This window comes from Canis lupus, chromosome 11, assembly GCF_048164855.1.
Source record: "Canis lupus baileyi chromosome 11, mCanLup2.hap1, whole genome shotgun sequence".
Taxonomy (NCBI): Eukaryota; Metazoa; Chordata; class Mammalia; order Carnivora; family Canidae; genus Canis; species Canis lupus.
Genome location: NC_132848.1, coordinates 53,740,653 through 53,751,512, shown reverse-complemented (window position 1 = coordinate 53,751,512; position 10,860 = coordinate 53,740,653). Strand labels below are relative to the sequence as shown.

General features: G+C 36.9%; 1 long non-coding RNA gene across 2 annotated transcripts; it reads left to right on the top strand.

Annotated features, from left to right (window-relative positions):
• The first annotated feature begins 1,143 nt into the window (after positions 1–1,143).
• On the top strand, positions 1,144–8,876 carry LOC140600215 (uncharacterized). 2 transcript variants are annotated; one of them, XR_012003427.1, is made up of 3 exons: positions 1,144–1,263; positions 1,491–1,648; positions 8,341–8,876. It is a non-coding gene; the product is annotated as an uncharacterized lncRNA (long non-coding RNA). The 2 variants fall into 2 exon arrangements; XR_012003426.1 differs by having other exon boundaries at positions 1,491–2,247.
• Positions 8,877–10,860: the final 1,984 nt, after the last annotated feature.

Here is a 10,860-nt window from a genome sequence, read left to right as displayed (position 1 = left end):
GACAACTTTGAGCACTTTGGCTTTTGTACAAAATTAAAGATTTCTGACGTGCTATTACTTTTATTTTTAAAGAATCCATCTGACTTCAGTGTGGAAAGGGAACTATAAGAGTAAAAGCAAGGTAACTATTTCAATAGTCCAGCAGATGATGGTTGTGACTTGGTCCAAGATAGTAACAATGGATATGGTAATGGTAGTCAGATTTGGGACAGATAATAATTATATAGAAGCAAAATCATTTATAACTGGATTCAATACACATATGCAGAAAAGAGAAGAGTTGAAGGTTTTGGCCTAAATCATAATCATCAGAAGTAGTTTTTCACTGAACTGAAAAAGACTGAGGGGAGCATGTTTAGGTGAGGAAATTTGGGAGTTTTGCTTGGGACATGATAAGCCTGGGGCATTTTTTTTTTTTAGCTATCTAAATACAGGTGTTGGATTGAAGAGTAGGGTTACCAGATTTAGAAACACAGTATCCAGTAAGTAAAACACAGACACCCAGTTAAATCTGAATTAAAAAAAAAAAAAAACCTTTTAATACAATATGTCTCAGATATTGTATTTACTTATGCTAAAAGGTTTATTGTGTATCTGAAATTCAAATTTAACTGGGTGTCCTGCATGTTATCAGGCTATGCTGGTCAAGAAGGCATTTGAGTTTCAAGTCTGGAGTTTAGGGAAGAATTCTTGATGGGGATATAAATTTAGAAATCATCATTATAGAGATGGTATTTAAAACCTGAGACTAAATGACATTACCTAGGAATGAGCATGCTTAGAAGAGAGATGAAACTTAAGAATATCCTTTGGGCCACATTCATAAATAAATAGCACAGTGTGGTTATCAGGCTTCAAACCATCTAAGACTTCATTAGGCTTTGAACATAAGCCACAGAATTATCCACATCTGAACCTCTTAAAAGCAGACAGAGGCCAGTGACAAAGCTGCATTTCTTTCAATGTGTCTCTAATAACACTTCTTCCCATACATTATCCCTTCTATCACATCATGAGCTTCTGTAAAAGACAGTGACAAATAGGCAGACTTCTCAGTGTCAAGATATGAAGGAAAGAATCTAACACACTCCATCCTAGGTCACCATAGTAACAAAGGTTCTGAAATTATTTAATCTACTTTCAAATTCCATCTCCAAGGTGAACAAAACCAATGTAAGAGAAGAAATATTAGGTCAGTGAAGGCCAGGGGAATATTTAAGTTTTAATGCTAGTGTTTTGAACTTTAAGACAAAGAGCATGAAGGTTTGTGTAGATCTCCATTTTATTTCACTTAGAAATACTTCGGGTTTCTAAATGGAAGAACAGAGGGTCACCTGGAATTTAATGGGCAGTCAATTTGGAATAAATGAAGCAGATTAGCTGATAATATACGGCTATAGCAATGTGGAGCTTTATTCCTGTATACAGATGGCAAGGGTGCCTGGCTGTTTCACCAGTCTTACACACACTTCATATCATTCCTCCTGCAGAAGTCACTTCAGTGTCCAGCTTGATGCTTCCTCTTTTTCTTACATAAGCTTATGGGAGTTCATAGAAGAACACAGAGTTCAAAGAAGAACCTGCCTTTGCTGTTGGATACATCATGGTTTATGTTTTCGTTCTGCTCTTCATAATTGTATAATCCAAGGTTTGTTAATCAACCTCTTAAACTTTAGATTTCTCCCTCTGCAAAGTGAGGCTACTGATAATACCCGGCATACAAGAATTTTGTATGGATTAAATGAGATTAGCATGTTAATCTCTCAGCAGAGAACCTACCACATAAAGAATGCTCAATAAATGTTTGTATCATTTTTATAATCATTAATGCCATCCAGGCAGTAAACACTCCTATCTATGAGTGAAAAACAGCACAATAATACGGAAAGCATAACAAAATGGAAAGAAAATACAATAAGAAAGTATCACCCAACTATATGGAATTGCTGGCATTTGACTATTTTTCCCTACAAATAAAGCAGTCTCACACAGCTCAACCTAATAGACTCATTACATTATTTTACAAAGTGCATTTTGTCTCCAGAGGAAAGAAAGTGCTGGAACACTAAACTAGTATTTGCCATCACAAAAAGGCACTGGAGGCAATCAGTATAATTCAGAGGAGCCTCAAAGTTCTCCAAACACCTTCTCCATATTCAGAATGAAGGGACCTGAGTAAACGCCATATACCCATTTTGCAGGTGTGAAGTTTAAAGGACCACTATTAATGAATTGACCAAGAATAGTGTAAGTCGATGGCCAATATGTTCCTCATCATTTAGTTCCAACTCTTGGCACACACACACAAAAATATATTTAGAAAATAAGAAAAAAAGGAGGGGCCCTGTTGCAGAGAAAGAAAAGTTGTGGAAGAAAAGCTAAGGTACTTAAGTTCTCTGAGGACAGAAGAAGGGGTGTTGACTCACTAAACACGCACGCAGAAGTCAGTAATTGCAATCACTGGCTCAAAGAAATGGTTCACTCTAAGTTTAGAAATCAGCCAATTCATCTTAGTTCACTCACCAGATTCAAAATATGTGTTCTTAAAGCACCACTTCTGTATCACTGTCACTTTCTCTCCCTTCAAAAACTTCTTGGGGAGTAGATCTCAGCCCTGTTATATAAGAAAAAACTTACAACAACTACTTTGAGGCAGGAAGAAGAGAAAATCAATGAGTCATCATGAAACAGAAAACCAGGAAACCCAATTCAAAGAGACATTTTAAGGGTCCTTTTCTTACTCATGAGGACGGCCAAGATGCTTATGTACATGTGTGGGCCAATCATTAGATTATTTACATTCATTCAGAATCTCGAGCTTCAATCAATATATTTCTACAAAATATTTTCAGGTTTTAAAACATAGTCCCAACCATTATCATATCACCCCATGAGAGAGATAGGAAAAGTAATGTTACCCCTATGAATAGGTAAGAAAGGCAGAATTTTTTTGCTAATAAGGGCATTGAGGCTCATGTATTTACCCAAGACCCCACAAGCATTGCAAGAACCATGACCAGAATCTTGGCCTTCTGACTCTGCCGTTTCAGAAATAACATGCTTTGGATCTAGAGACTGTATCACTGGTATCTGAGTGCCAGCTCTACAACTGGTTTCTCTGCAATCATCTGAGTCTCTGTTCTGTTGGCTGTAAAATGTCAACAACTGAGTCTGTTTCATGGGGTCACAGCCTGTGCTTAATTACTGTTGGTTCTGTTTTCCCTGCTTCCCAAAGAGGGAGGATGTTGTGATAGGCAAGTAAAGTGAAGCAGTGAAGAAAAGAGTTTTATGGGTAGAAGTTTGAAACTACAAGAATGTCTTTTGAAGCTTTGGGGCCTCCTACACAGTGTTGTTACCCAAATAACTTAGAACAGTAGTTTCAATCTGAAGCTGGCATCCTTAAGGTTGTTGGTTTTCTCCATTAATCATGAATAATATGCTTTAACCTGGGGATTAAATATATTTTAAAACCTAATTAAAAATGAAGATTACAATCTACTTGCCTTATCCAAAGAAAACAAAATACAAAAGAAGTTGCCCTATAGGTTAATAAAAAAAAGAACTTGTTATCTTGATTCTTTTACCTTTCTAAAACATTTCATTTCAAACCTAAATTGAAAACTGGATTAGCTTTAATCAAGGATGGTAATTTCTTGAAAAATACAATGTGGCCATCTCTGAATTACCCTTATTTACAGAGGAAACCAAAGAAATAAAAACCCTGAAACAGCAGATTACCTCAAAGTATTTTCTTGCCATAAAGATTAGAATATGGGTGAAGTCATATGATTTTAGAAAATACAAACTATTTCTTCTTGAATATATTTACCTTTGAGGATGATAAACCCAATAAGGTATCAATTTGGTACAAATTAATTCATGAGCTAATTGTCATTCTAAGCAGGACATTAAGAGAATGGGATGTGGAAGTAATAATCCTAATAATAATAATAAGTAACAATTTTTATGTGAAAACACTGAATTCAAAGTAGACTCATTTCTCAGTCCTCCTGGGCAGCATGAAATCCCAAGGGAGAGGAAGAGAGATCACTAACACCAACATATCCCCATTACCTTTTGCATGGATATGACACTGTATTAAAATGTATAAGATGTTAACTGCTATTTTTAAAATTTTCTAAAATATATTTATTCATTTTTTTCATTCAATATTTTGAGCACCAACTATTTGCCATGCACAATGCAAAGGCTTAGGGGAGAAAATAATCTAATTCATAGCTACCATTCTCAAGCACTTGAAAATATAGTGATATATAAACTTGTTTCAAAATAAGTTTACATTCCCTGAACTACAGATAGTAGAAGAGGCATTAGGGAGTCATCAACTGAGCATTAAAAATTAATTGTAAGCACCTCAAACTATTAGGCATTAGTTGAATGGAATGTAGTATATGTTGTGATAGAATATGATGAAATAATTTAAAAAGAGTGTTCTTGAGTTTTAAGAATATAAGAAATCATTCACAATATATTAAATGGAAAATCAGGTTTAAAGTCCTGTATTGATTAGACTCCAACACTTAGTGACTTAAAATAATAATATGATATATTTCATAATCATTTGGTTGGCTAAGGGAGGCCTTCTGTTATAAACTTCTCAGCTACAGGCTCACCTATAACCTGGTTTATATGCGACATCTGGTTGACCAGCCTTTCATATAAATGATCCTACACCCTCACAAAGGCTAGACCAGGTGGCTATATCAAGTCTTTGCCTTGCATGTTTCTTGATGTTCCACTGGCTGATAAAAGTCACAGGGCTAATCCCAAAGTCAATGTGGGAGTGATATGCATATTTGGAAGGATGACTCATCAGCAGCCATATACAATCCAGCACAAATTACATCCCATTATGACCACATTTTAAAACACACATTCACACACATATTTTCATACACACAGTCTGAAGGAAATACATCAAAATATTAATTTACCTTTGGGAGGCTGGATGATAAGTTTATAAGCATTTTTTTCTTTTTTTAATGTGTAATTAAAAATATTTTTACAATTAGCACATGTAGATGCATTATTTCTATTAAAGATTCAAAATCAGTTCAAAGAAAATTTTCTGTGGATATTTCCCATTTAACAACATAGAATTGGTTCAACCATTGAAATATCTGAGTAATGCACATTTCATAGCAAAAATACCACTTAGAGACAATAGGGCCCTTCTCTCCCTCATTCCTTTAAAGGAAATTTGCAACATTCTCATGGCAATTTTTTTCACAATTTTGCTAAACATCACCCATCCATTTAGTTTTGAAGGTTTGAAAATTATATGAGTCATGTGTTATTCATAAAAAATTACAGTAATATTAGCACGCTTTCAGGCAGTGATTTAAATATACACACATACTTGTTGCCAAATCAAGTTATACTTATGAGGGTCACCTTGTTCTTCAGTAACACTCTCACCTCTAAAGTTGGTGTGCTTTCTGTCTTCTGATTGTCCTCACCCTTTTTGTGGGTCAATCATTTCCTCAAAGTCCCCCTTTGTTCCAAAGCCTTACCTAATTAGCTCAGCCCATGCTGATATCTTTTTTGCAGCTTGTTTGATCACCTGCTTTGTATTGTCATTCAGTGGCTTACCTTGTGTATGTGCAGGCCCTCCATGAGCACTGTGGTTACTCGAGTATTTGAAACCTCTCAGAAGCTCTGAGCTTTGTGTGTAGCACTTGAACATAAGCTTTGATTATCTAAGAGCCTTAAAATTTCAATTAGTTGAGCCTTTAGATTTTCAGAGGTAAGAAGCAATCCCAGTTTCCATTTTTCCCTTGTAGCAGAAGAGACAAGTATATATAGATCTCCTGCTTATGAGTGCTCATCATGTTTTCTGAGTGGTGACACCATTTTTTGGTAAGGGAAGTTCCTTATAAGTTTGAGCAGGTGTGCCCTCATTCTGGAAGTTTGTGAAGGGTATTTGGCAAGAAGGGATTTTAGAAAATGAAGAAACATCTATCCCTGCAATGGCAGCTTTTACTCATCATAAATTGAACAAACTCATTTTGAAGACCCCTTATCCCTCCCTTCTATCCTCTTCCTGAGTGTCCCTCCTATAATCTGGAGATGAGAGAGGATAGCTTTGGCAGAGAGAGGACTCACATAGTAATATTTCCTGAAGCCAGAGTGGAGGCAGGCAGCTCTGGGTACATTATGGAGATGAAAAGAAATGGAGTTGTTTCAAAAGCAGTAAATGTTTCCTTCATATAATCTCCTCTTTTTTTACACTAGTTGTTTAAATCTGAGTATTTCCTAGCTTTTTGCAGATGATAAAATGGGTGGAAAAAAAGTTTATCTAATAAAGTGCATGCTTTAAACAAGCAATTTTGTTTTGATAAAAGGTGCATCATCACTTTCTTCCACCAGCATCCAAAGTAGGATTGAGAAGCCTTTTCTTTTCTCATTCTTTCTTATTTGCCTTTTTTTCATCTCTGATACCCCTTCAGGGTTCAATATCCATGTTTGTGCCCCAACACTGCCAAAGAAACATAGTGGTGATCTCATCATCATTGTGGTGATCCTCAGTGGTTTCTCCTTCTTTACTGTGATCCTCTTTCTGTGGGACTTGAATAAAAAAAAAAAAAGGCTGCTTGCATTCAAAGCCTGGTTCTACCACTTCTTACCTGAGCAAACTTGGGCAAGTTATTTTACTTTTATGGGCTTAGGTTTGTTTTAATCTATGATCAATTCTACTTTGCATGTTACAATATTATATGAGTTAACACATGAAAGGCACTTTGAACACTGTTTATCACATTACAAGCACTCAACGAATGTCATCATTATATTTGTATTAATTTCTTAAACTACTTGAGAGTGGCATCCATGTCTAACGTCTCCCCTAAGGTATCTGACTGAGAGGAGCTTACTCCCTCCATGACTAAGGATGCTTGGACCAGCCTAAGAAATAAGAATAGATCATTGAAAGGAAATGAAGATGATTTAAGAACTTAGTGCACCAAAATTTTATAGACTCATGGAAGCTAAAAGAGAATCAGAAATGATCCAACCAAATGTTTATCGAAGTTGGAAATATCAATCAGAATAACATGGGAAGATTAAATTTGCATTCTATCATCCCTAACACACATACAGACACCCTCAACTCTCCCACCTCCCCCTATCTGGCATCTACCAAACCTCAACCCCAGATTCTGTTATGATTCATTGAAAGTCCCAAGTATATGGATTTTGAAAAAGGCAATGAGATGGTCTGAGATATCTCTACCCATTCGTTGCCCACTGGAGTCTACATACCCTACATATGTTTCAGTTTATGGAGGAGATAAACAATATCAGAAGAGGAGTAATGACTCTGCCTAAAACATGCTGCGAATTATTGTGGACCAGTGCTTCCCTAGCTCTTGTCCCTCCCTGCTAGTTCAGGGTCTCCAGCTCTTGTGAACTATGCTTGCCCTCAAATAAAATAGTCACTGGCAGTCCTTAGGAGGTATCTCGTGTATGCTCAAAATCAATTGTCTTAACAGTCACTGCATGACTACTCTGTTCCTCTTCTTCCTCTCTTCATCAGCTCTCTGAATTACTAACTCATGTTCCAGGTAACACTGGGTCCATGGCACTTGCAAGTCCTATGGCATCTTTTAGTTCCCACTGCTGCTTCTGCTGGGCATGCATGCTGCCACTCCTATCAGTATTGCTATCTTCTATTTGGCACCACTGCCTCCCACTGGGCACTGTACCCCCACCAATGCCTGGAACCTATAAGGTATCAAAAATATGTGCTGTGTAGTATGTCTTGTCACACAGAAGACCAAAGTCATGCAACTTGTATTGCAGTCTGCCCCCAGATTGCAGAATAACTCTTTCTTTCAAGTTCTTGCTTATGGCTCCTGTTTTCCACACTTGTGTCTCTTGCTCAACTAGTGTACAAAAATGAACAGATAAAAAACACACTAATGAATACAGACAATTAAGAATCAGAGGTCCTAACTACTCTGCTTTACTGCCTACAGCTAGATGGTTTGCAAGCTGACTAAAATTATATGTAAAAATGTTGCAGGTATGTAAATATTTCTTTCTGGTAAGGAATATGGGATACTCAAAGGGCCAAAGAAGGTCATAGCTTTATGTTAAGGTCTCCTATACAAAGCTCTATAATCTCTTATGAAAACAGACACTTGCTACATCTACCCCACTAGGTCTCCAAACTTGCCAAGACATGTCTGAACCTCAGTAGTGGATGCAGCTCAGGCTCCATGCTACTAGCTATAAGTAGCATAACCAGAACCATGTGTTTAGCTATGTTGAGCTGATTTAAGCACCAAAATCATGTTCTTCTCATTTTCCTAACTACAGTCTTCCTAGGTGACTGAAGACCCTATGAAATTGGGGGTGCTGGCAATACGTAACCTGAAAGAATCCAAACCATGGAATGGCAAGAAGACTATAAGCCCAGTTGGTGGAAGCCACCTTTCAAGGGGCTGATAACAAGTGCATCCCTCCCCACCTGCGTCTGCTCAGGCAGCCCCATGGGGTGGTTTAGCATGCTGCAGCTGTGCAGATTTCCATCTCTGATAAAACTTTGCCTGAGAGCTATTTGCTGATGATTGTCAACAATCAAATGAATTATAGATTATGTTGGTAAACAAAATGCTGCCTTGATGAATGATGAGTTGGCTCTATTCTGACATGACTGCTAAGTCATTCAAAGCGCTGATTAAACCCATTACTGTAAAATAATCACCATCCATTACCTTTAATGTCGTGAACTGACAACCTAGTTAAGGCAGCTGATGGTGTCAGCAAAGTGATTTGTTGTACTGCATGTCCATCGACAATAAATCACTCCGATAAATCAATGAACAGTAGCAATAAAACAATATATTTTCATATTTCTTGACATTCAATTACAGAGTGTGTATACTGACTTATTCTTAAACACAAACACCGATATGGAAGGATTCAGCATTCACCAGCAATGAACACAGGATTAATTCTATTTTAGCCTAGACTGGAGGAGGCTTGTATAATTGTATGTGTGTGTGCATGTGTGTGTGCCTTCTTCAGCTACTTACAATAGTTGCTGCTGCCAAGATAACACATTACAGAAGCATAGTGATGATACTAAAGATGTATCTGGTCCTTAACTTCGATAAGGAAAGGCAAGAACTAGAATAATGACCAATGAACAAAGAATTAAGAGGCCCAAGAACCCGTTTTAAACCAGCTGTTTGACCTTGTGCAAGTCGTTTAAATTTCCTCAGGTTTAGTTTCTTCATTTTCAAAGTAGGGATAACTCTTGCCTGTTTCACAGAGTGATTAGATCAACCAAATGATAAAGTAACATACGTGAGAATCCTTTACAAAAATGGAACACCTTCTTCAAAATTTAGTTTTCATTTTCCTTATTCTGAAGCCAATGGTTAGCTTTAAAATTCTGTCAACTTATGTGTTGAGGGCTCTTTCCAGGTCTAGAGGTCTTGTATGCAACTAAATCTTTGCTAACTCAATTTTTAATACAGTAATATTTTAGGGACTTTATTTATTCACTGACATTATCCAGCACTTAATTTTTTGCCAAGCAATGCCCTAGGTCTTAAGAGGACAACAATGAAAAAAAAGTTCACCATTTAATAACGGAAATAGAAAAGAAAGAGGAAAATAGCAGAACTTATGTAAAAAATAATTATGTAAAAGTCAATTCCCCAAAGACTGAAATCCTATTTTATTTTAACCATCATGGCAGAAATTTTGAAAATGATACTGCATACTTCTGAGTCTTCAACTCAGTTTCACAAATATTTTTCAGACAACTATTAGATACAAGGGGGTGCACAGTTGAGACATATATATGATTTAGACTTTCACAGGGCCTCCTTTCTAGTTGAGAGGAAAAATAAGTATGCCATTAACTATAATAGAAGACACAATTTGTGGAGAACAGTCAAAACAGTAACCATTAAGCTCCTTTATGATTGGAGGAGAAATTACATCTGATTGGGCATAAAGAGAAGCACTAAGGCAGGATTGGCATTTAAGATAGTTCTAGAAGAAGGAGTAAAACTTAAATAAGTAGAGCGATATAATGAGGGCTGGAGGAATGGGTCATTCAAAAAAAAGAAATTCTCAATAGAGAGATATACAAAGGCAACTGTAAAGATGTGGGAAAACACAAAGCAATATGCAAGTTGGTGAGTTCCCCTTTGTTACTCATCAGTTTAGAGAGGCTAGGCTAACAAAACTGCAGAATCCCCAGTAGCTCAAGAACACACCAAAAAATGAAAGATTTATTCTTGCTCACAACACACATCTATCAGAGATCAGTGAGGATTCAGAATCCACCATTTTGCAGCTGCATGATCTGAAATGTACAGCTTTCCTTATTGATTCAGGAGAATAAAGAAGCATGGAGAATTCACACCTGTTCCTCTGCTCTGGCACAGAAGAGACACATGTCTTTTCTGCTAACAGCCAATTAACCAGAACTAGCCATATGTCCTACTTAATTGCAAGAGCTGAGAAGTGTAGAGAAAGTTAGGTTCTTTGGTGAGCATTACTATCTGTGTCATGGCTGGACTATAAAACATGCACAAATGAAAGTAAAAAATGAGAAAAGTCAGTCACTTCTAGCCAGGAATGACAGGATAAATAATTTGCACTTACCTTAAATAGGAATTGGAGTGTCCACTGAAAGGGGTTGATCAGAGGAATGAGCTGACTGGGTTTGATTAAATCCAGCTACAATCCTGAAGGTGGTCTCCTGGAGAGAGAGAGAGAGAGAGAGAGAATTAAAGCTTAAATCTGGAGCCATAGCCATGACACCAAAGAAGAGGACATCCGCAAGGAAATTATGAAGGTAAAACCTATTAGCTTTGG